The sequence below is a fragment of the Adiantum capillus-veneris genome, chromosome 1 (genome assembly GCF_014529385.1).
Source record: "Adiantum capillus-veneris isolate H3 chromosome 1, ASM1452938v2, whole genome shotgun sequence".
Lineage (NCBI taxonomy): Eukaryota > Viridiplantae > Streptophyta > Polypodiopsida > Polypodiales > Pteridaceae > Adiantum > Adiantum capillus-veneris.
The window spans coordinates 17934092-17942540 of NC_140931.1; the positions used below are offsets into that span (position 1 = coordinate 17934092).

The 8449-nt window shown below is 44.3% G+C and overlaps 1 pseudogene; it reads right to left on the reverse strand.

Annotated features, from left to right (window-relative positions):
• Window positions 1–1813: 1813 nt before the first annotated feature.
• LOC147464379 (uncharacterized) lies at window positions 1814–6679 on the reverse strand (annotated as a pseudogene).
• Window positions 6680–8449: the final 1770 nt, after the last annotated feature.

Sequence of the window (8449 nt, forward strand, 5' to 3'; positions counted from 1 at the left end):
CGCCACTCGTCAACTATCTTGGCTCGACATGCATGAACTAGGCTGTGTGCACTAAGCTACATCTCAAAAAGCGGGGGTAAAATATGGGGTTTTCCAACTCTGCCAAAATCAACAGAGTTGAAAAATGGAGGCAAGGTTTTCTAATCTCAGCATGTTGGAGTTGAAGTACACCCGTCCAGATACACTTTAAGATGTTCCTGATGCAAGTTGCAACTATGCCATAGTTACAAAAGGCCTTATATAGTTGCATTCAAGACAAATAGAAAGTAATTGACAACTATGCATTACGTGACCACTACCTAATGGACTTACTATTTTAGAAAGTAATTGACAACTATGCATTGCGTGACCACTACCTAATGGACTTAGAAGGCCTTCCCGTAGACCCTTCAGAAGGGCCTTTGAGAGTGCCCTTGAAGAATAAAGGAAAACTCATAGGCCTCCTGAATGTGCCACCGAGATGAGAACTGCTGCTAGTTTGGGGGGTGGTTCAATTGGGGTGTGGTTGAACCACCCTCCAAAAGCGCTTCTTGTCTCCAGAGACTGACCCAAAAGCACTTCTTGCCTTCGAGACTGCAAATTGCCGGTTCAATCCCAACTTTTCAAGTTGAATCAATGCACGCCCGGAAGGCAGCTAGCTGCTAGCCTGTTTTATACGGGTTGTAGCCGGTGAAAATGAATGGTATGGGGCTGTAATGCTAGAATGTATTGCGTATGCACAAGACACAGGGTCCAGTGTGCACACACACAGGAAAGGGGAGGAAAGCTGATCGTGCGGAGCACCGATCCATCTCCCCCGGGCCCCCAGATTCCCATCCTGCCCTCGATGCTTCAACAAAGCAATGAGGAAAAAAGCTGCAAAAGACATGCACGCACGACGACACTGCCTGCACTTCTTCCACCAGCCATCGAATCGCATTGCACTTTCACTTTCCAAAGCGCTTTTTCCCCTGAGCTCCTCCTCAATCATCTCTCATCTCCACATTTGACACCATACTGCAGATTCCGGAGTTCAATGCCCACAAATGCTTTCTTTTTTTTTTTGAAAAGAGAAGAAATATTTGATTAAAACAAAAACAGAGATAAGTACATCAAGGCCCACAGGTTAGGAGAGGGCAGCCCTAAGAACAAAAGGTTACTTCAGGATGTACTCCATTATGAGTAGTCTAGTGGGGGAGAAGAACTGAGGGATAATTTTATCCCATTTCTGCCAATTCAGCGCTCTTTGGAGGGATGAGATAGAGGTAGATTGGGGAAGAGTGTCTTTAATCCTTGAACATAGGTTTTTGGCACATCTGCCAAGTTCATATACAAGCTGACCAGGGTGGGGTGTTGGGGAATGAAAGGTTACAGCTTTCCTACAATTCCAGATGAACCAGATAATACAACCTCTACATTTATTCCAAAGGGGAATATCAAGACCTTTACAATTCCCCAAGAGCAATTCCTTGTAGGTGATTAAGTGAGAGGAGATCTTGTAGCAGCAGGACTTGATAGCATCCAGAAAAGACCTGTTGAGAGGACAGTTGGAGAAGAGGTGACAGTGGTCTTCAGTATGCAGGTGACATCTTTTGCAGATTCCATCCCCTTTACCACACCTTCTAGCTTTCTTCCCTGTCCAGCAAGCATGGTGTATTAATATCCAAAGTAGATTACCCTCCTTAATGGTGTTAGCAAATGCCCATATGCAGATGAACCTGTAGGACCACTGCTTGCAATTCCATTGGAGCTTCCATCTAGAGTTTAGCTTTCTCTTTAGCTGCTGTCCTACCCCTTTTTGCTTCTTGAAGGCATAATAGATTTGACTGGCTACTTAAGGAAGTTGGGCAGACTTTTCAGAGGCCCTAGCAGGAAGACGAAGCTGCCTTGTTACCACATGAAGTCTGTCCAAGCACCATATTGCATCAGTTTGAGAGAGATGAAAGTGCCTTTGAATTTCCCCTACTTCCTTGATAGACTCTTCAATGAAAAGGTCACCCAAATTCAGAATTCCAGCCTTAAAGCATTTGTGTGCTCTTCTATAGTATCCCAGCTTTAGATTACCTGCACAAGGACTAGTCCAAGGAGAATCTTGGAGAAAGAAATGCTTGTTAGAGAGAAGAGTGTTAGTAAAATTCCATTTTGATTTCATGATTTTCCAGGAGGACCAGAATTTGCATATGAGCTTGGAACCATAAGGAACAAAGTCCTTGGAGGAGAGGATGATGTCCCTGAGTGACAAATTTGACCAGGATTTGTAGTCCTTTAGCTTGAATTTGTGAATGGTTCTTTTAATTAGTACTGCCCAGTAGTCCGATGAGTCCAGACTCCTCAAGATCCATTTAGCTACCATCTTAATTGATATAGTGTCCAGATCAAGCAAACCCAGTCCTCCTGCTTCCTTGGACAAGCAACATGTAGACCAAGCAACTTTAGGAACTGACCTGGTTTGTTCATCATAACCCCAGAGAAAGGACCTGAATATGGATAGAAGTTTTTTAAACTGGTATTTGGCTGGCATCCAATAGGACAAAAAATATATTACTGAAGGTAGCAAGTAATGGTTCAGGATGAAGATCCTGTTTGAAAAGAAAGCTTGCTTGTCCCTCCATTTGAAAACTTTTTGTCTGACTTTGTTTAGGACCCACTCCCACCTTTGGTTGAAGGTTATCCTGAATCCCATTGGGATTCCCAAGAGCCTAAAAACTTGCCTATCCTGTATTTGAGAGCAACCAGCAGAAATCACAACAGTAGGAATGTCTCCATCTGAGAGTCTGAACCCTGTTTTGGTAAGGTTGATGGAAGAGCCACTGGCTAGACAGAAAACAGTTAGACAATCCCATAAACTATTGGTGCTTTGTTCATCATTTGACATGATAGCATTCGTGTCGTTAGCAAACTGTTGGAGACAGAGAGGATTAGCAGCCCCAGGTATGTTGATGCCTTTAATGTGCCCTTTGTCTAGATCATCTTTCACAAGCCATCCCAGAGCATCTGAACTTATAGCAAACAAAAGTGGGGCTACTGGGCAGCCCTGCCTTATGGACCTCTTCAGGGAGATGCAATCAGTCCGTTCACCATTCACTGCTACTTTAGCAAGAGCATTGCCAAAAAGAACTAAAATGAACTTTATAAATTGTTTACCAAATCCAATATCATGCAAAGACTGAAACACAAAATCCCACTCAATCCTGTCATAGGCCTTGTCAAAGTCAATTTTGAAGAACATGAAATGTTGCTCGGACTCCTCAGCATATTCAAAAGTTTCCCAGAGAGTAATAATAGCATCCAATATGAACCTGTCTTTGATGAGCCCCTTTTGTTCTGGAAGTATGATGGTCTTCATGATGGGGCTGAGTCTTCTAGCAAGAGCTAAGGCAAAGACCTTATAAGCAGAGGTCAGACAAGTGATAGGTCTCCAATTGTTTAGGTCCCCCTTATCCCCTTTTTTGTGTATAAGCTTAATGACCCTTGTATTCATTGATGAGGGGAGGGCTCCTAATTGTAAAGCCTCCTGCCAGACTTTCATCAAGTGAGGTACTAGGAAGTCCTGATACTCCTGATAAAACTCATTAGGCAGGCCATCAATGCCTGGAGACTTACCTTTTTTCATAGCACAAATGGTTTCTTTCAGCTCCTCTTCTTTGAGGGGTTGATCCATCATCTTCGACAGGACTTGAGGAACCATATGCTTCCTTATTCTTGCAATTTTATCCCTTGCCTTATTGATGTCAACCCCCCTTTTAGGAGGAGCTGAAAAAACCCTGGTGAAGAAGTTATGAGCAGTTTTCAGATTCTCCTGATGAGATTGAGACTCAATTCCAGTTTCATCCTTGAGAAAGGGGATGAAGTCCTTAATTTTTTTCTTTTTTAACAATTCAAACATGTTTTTATCAGGAGTATCTATCTTCCCAGCCCAGAACTCTCTAGTCCATACTAAGGAGTTTTTAGCAATTAGAAGGTCTTCCTTTCTCAACTTATCCTTAAGGTCAAGAAGGTCAGGGGAGGGGGGACTATCACCACTGGAACCCTTCTCTAAGTCAGAGATGCACTTTTCTATCATCATTCTCCTACTTTTCCTAATGGTCTTAGCCTTTTCTTTGTAGTCCTTCAAAACTCTTTGAGTCAGTTTCACAGCTTCATCCCAAGCTTTAAAGGCAAACTGTTTTTGACTAAATGCATCATGAAAGACCTCCTTCACTTTCTGTTTAATGCACTTGATGGGCAGGAGAGACTGATCAATGTGATGCCAACCTGATTTGAAGGTGAAAGCTTCTTTGTGGCATTCAAACATCAGTGGACAGTGATCAGACATCAAGAGTGACTTATCTTTCCAACAATTGACCTGCCAGTATTCACTGAGAAGACCAGAATTCATATAAATTCTATCAAGTCTGGCAGCTTTGTATGCATTACCTTGTTGTTTGTTAGACCAGGTAAAGCCAGAAGTGGGAGAAGTGTCCATCAGGTTGTGGTGGTCCTATAGATGGTTCCAGGTAGTCCTTTCATTACCTCCTATTGTCTGGCCCAGTCTGTTCCATCTGTCTTCTATGTCTTCCACCATGTTAAAGTCTCCCAGCAAAATACAGGGTTGAGGAAGGACTTCAAGTTCTTTCCAGGTAAAGGATCTCTCTGCAATAGAGTTGGAAGCATATAAAGAGACAATGGTAAAGTTGAAAGGAGAGTCCACACTCAAGGCCACCCAACTATGATTTGAGGAGGTGTGTACTGATTTTACCAATGGGACATATTTTTCAGAGATGCCTATAGCAGCTCCCCCTTTACCATTTGCATGATTTGTACAGTACCATCTTTGCAAATTAGAAGTCAGATTGAAGCTAGAGACTTTAAGTTCCTGTAAACATATGAAGTCAGGTTTACAGTTAGAAGACAGTAGCCACCTTTTGATCATGTGGGCTATGATAGGATCATTAAGTCCTTTACAGTTCAAAGAGAGGCCTTTGAAGGGAGGTTGCTTCATTTTTTACTGGTTTTTAGGGGTTTTGCCAGAGACACAGAGGCTCTGTTAGGGTATTTAGACAACTCCTTTTTTCTCTTAGCTAGAGACAGGCAAAGTTTCCTCTTCTGCTTGAGTCATAGCGGTGTCAGAGGAAGGTATTAAAGGAGAGGTAAGGTTGTCCTTAATAGCCATATCATGGGCTTCAAGCCGTTCATCAAAAGAAGAGTTAGGGTTATCCAAGGGTTTAGGAAGCTATGAGCTAGGGATAGTTTCTTCATCAGAGTCTGAGGAGGAGGAGCATCCTTCTTCATGCTCAGGGTTCTGGACTTCCTGCTCAGGCCCAGTAGTGTCCATAAAATCTTTGTCTTTATCCCTTTGGCTGGGCTTGGATATCTTGTTCAGGTCATGATGATCAGCTGGTCCATTCTCATCATTGAATTCTTTGAAAGTGGAGAAGGGTTCAAAGACATTTTCCAGCAGAGGGCTTGGGAAAGTTTTATTTTTCCCTTGTTTTCCAAACTTACCTCCTCTGGATGTGTTCCTCTTGTTGACTGGCTGGAAGCCATCATTCTTATTAGTAGGCTCAGGATCTGTAGTTGTAGTATTCTGTTTAAGCTCATGACAATCCTTGATATGGTGGCCCTGTTTGAAGCATTGAAAGCAAGCATTAGGGAGGTTCCTGTAACTGATTTTCTGAGAGTGAAGGATGATACTAGCAGGATTTTTAATAGGGACCTCAACTCTCAGCTCTTTACTAACATCAATTTCAATGAGCATCTGGGGGTCCCATTTCGGGTTAAAGTCCCCTCTTGCTTTTTGTCCAAGGACTCTACCAAGACAGCTTCCAATTTGTTTCAACCAGGGATAGAAGTCTATGGGTAGGTTTGGGAACTCCACCCATACAGGGACTTTGGTAGGTTTAGGACCCCTAGGGTTAAATACAGGGTATCAGCTGAAGAATGACATAGGAGTATTTTTGATAATCCATTGCCCTTGACTGATAACTTGGAAAGCACTGTCTAGGTCTTCAAAGAAGAACAAATAATAATTGTTTGGGAGGTACTGCACCTGTTCCAAATTGAGGTTTCTTCCCAACCATTGATGGTTAGTCCAGGTTTTGAGGGTTTCCAGGGAGGGTCTTAAGCCATGGCAGAGGCCTATAACCACTTTTTGCTTAAGTTGAGATTGCCAGTACTCAAGATCTCTGTAGGGGATAGTAATGCCCTCTTGTTCTAGCTACTGATCTTCTTGAGTATCCTCTTCATCAATGGGGGGAGATTCCCTGCTTGAGGAGTTAGTGTGCCCATGAGGTGAGTAGCCTCTTTCAAAGTCCGGGCCAAGAGTTCCCATGTCATTGCCTGCATAGTTTGCATTAGCCTTTGAAAACTTATGGTGTATCTCATATTGTTGGTCATTGTCACCACCGAGGCCCCACAAAGGATTTACATAGGTAGGAGGGAAGCTCAGAGGGCCAGAGGGTCTGAATATAGAATCCATTCCTCCTCTAGCAGTCGTTGCATAAGAGGGGAGTTGCCCATGCCCTAACAGGGTTGAAGTATCATTCATGCCTTGATCAGAGGACATACCTTGAAGATATCCCGAGCCAGGATGATTCAGGGGTGGTAGCATGCACGGCGAATGTCTGTGGGAGCCGAGATTCATCAAGGGAGGAGACATATTCTGCTGGGAGGACCTCGGTTGAGGAACAAGCCCATTCGACAAGGCTTCATGTAGCGCCATGCTGCCCCTCCCCCCACGGGGGAGAGTAGGAGAACCTTCAGGTGCACAAAGTAGGGTGTAGGCAGAAGATCGATTGAAGGGGAAGCAGGAGAGCTCGATAGGAGAGTTGTATGCAGAAATATGTAGAGCGTCACCTCACATGCAGGTAGGCTTTAAGACTATGGTGGTGTTGCTCACACACACGCGCGCTTCTCTACAAATGCTTTCTTCGTATACTGCATACCCATCTTGTAAATCTATACTAACATAATATGGCGGAAAGGGGAGCCCTTTACACGTGTCGCAAGCTGCGACTTGAAGGCTAAAGTCCAAAACTAAAAAAAGCCCCTTTGCACGTATAAAGAGGGGAGAGAGGGAGAGAGAGAGAGACCGCCAAAGGCGGCCGGCCGTACTAGTAGTCTATAATGTCCATAGTTCCATTTCTTTAGGGTGGGGAATGTACTAGGGAGAGCTTTATTATTATACACTAACTCGCGCGACCCGCCTACCGGTGGGTCTTGCTCGACTGTCGACATGCGTCTTTGCAGATAAATTTTTGGGTATCCGCCATGTTGTTGGCATGCAAGCGAAAGTGGTTGCATCCCCGGGGAATGGGGGCAACCCTATGCTTTGCCACCCCTGTCTCCATTCCGTGGAAGTCAACAAGCACAATGATGCTTGAGCTGCAACACAATTACAGACAGTGTCGTAGCAGGAGCAAAGTGCAATGTCGGGGCTAGTGGTAGGAGGAGCTCGCCATCATGACTAATTTTATACCAACTCTTCATTGGTTTCCCATAGCAAAGGTTGAGAGCTCGCCATGGCCCGTGTGGATGTCGTTCATCGGGCTCAACACCCTAGCAACATTCACAAATGGGTCTCATGGTGACGGTTGTGACAATTGCCGACATGCGTCTTTGCCGGTGTCAATTTTTTGGGTATCCGTCATGTTGTCGGCATGCAAGCGAAGGTGGTTTCATCTCCAGGGAATGAGGGAAACCCTATGCTTGCCACCCCTACCTCCATTCCATGGAAGGCAATGCACATAGTGTTACTCGAGCTATGGCAATGTTACAGACAGTGCCATGGTCGGAGCAAAGTGCCATGTTCGGGCTAGTGGCAGGAGGCCTCCAACAATGCTTAGGCATGACAACCTATCTACATAAGGCATACATCATCATGAATTCTTTTGCCTATCTTAGCAAGTGCAATTGTACATGATTGCATTTGGCTCTTTCCTTCAAGATGCAAGCGTGTAGTTGCATCGGAGAGACACCCTCGCTTTGCATCCGCCAAAAACAACCTAGAGCTTCTTGGCCTTGCCTAAGTTGGGCATCCCACAACCAGTGCATTCCAAAAGACGACCAGAAGCTCCTCAAGCACTTTTTGTGCTTTATAAAGTGCACCGCATTTGGCATACATGTTGACCAAGGCAGTGCCAATCAAGACATTTTCTTTCAACAACCCTTGACTAACAATATCATTATGAATCCTTTTGTCCATACGAGCAGGTGCAAGTGTACATGATTGTATTAGACCCTTGCCTTCAAGATGCAAGGGTATCTAATTGCATCTAGAGAGACACCCTCCCTTCGCATGTGCCGAAAACAGCCTAGAGATTGTTGGCCCTCCCCAAGTTGTGCATATCCCCGCAATAGGTGCATTACAAGAGATGACATCCCCAACCAAAAGCTCCTCAAACACTTTGTGTGCTTTATGAAGTGCAACACATTTGACATACATGATGGCCAAGGCACCCATAAAGCGACAAACAATCTCCCTCCTTGAACT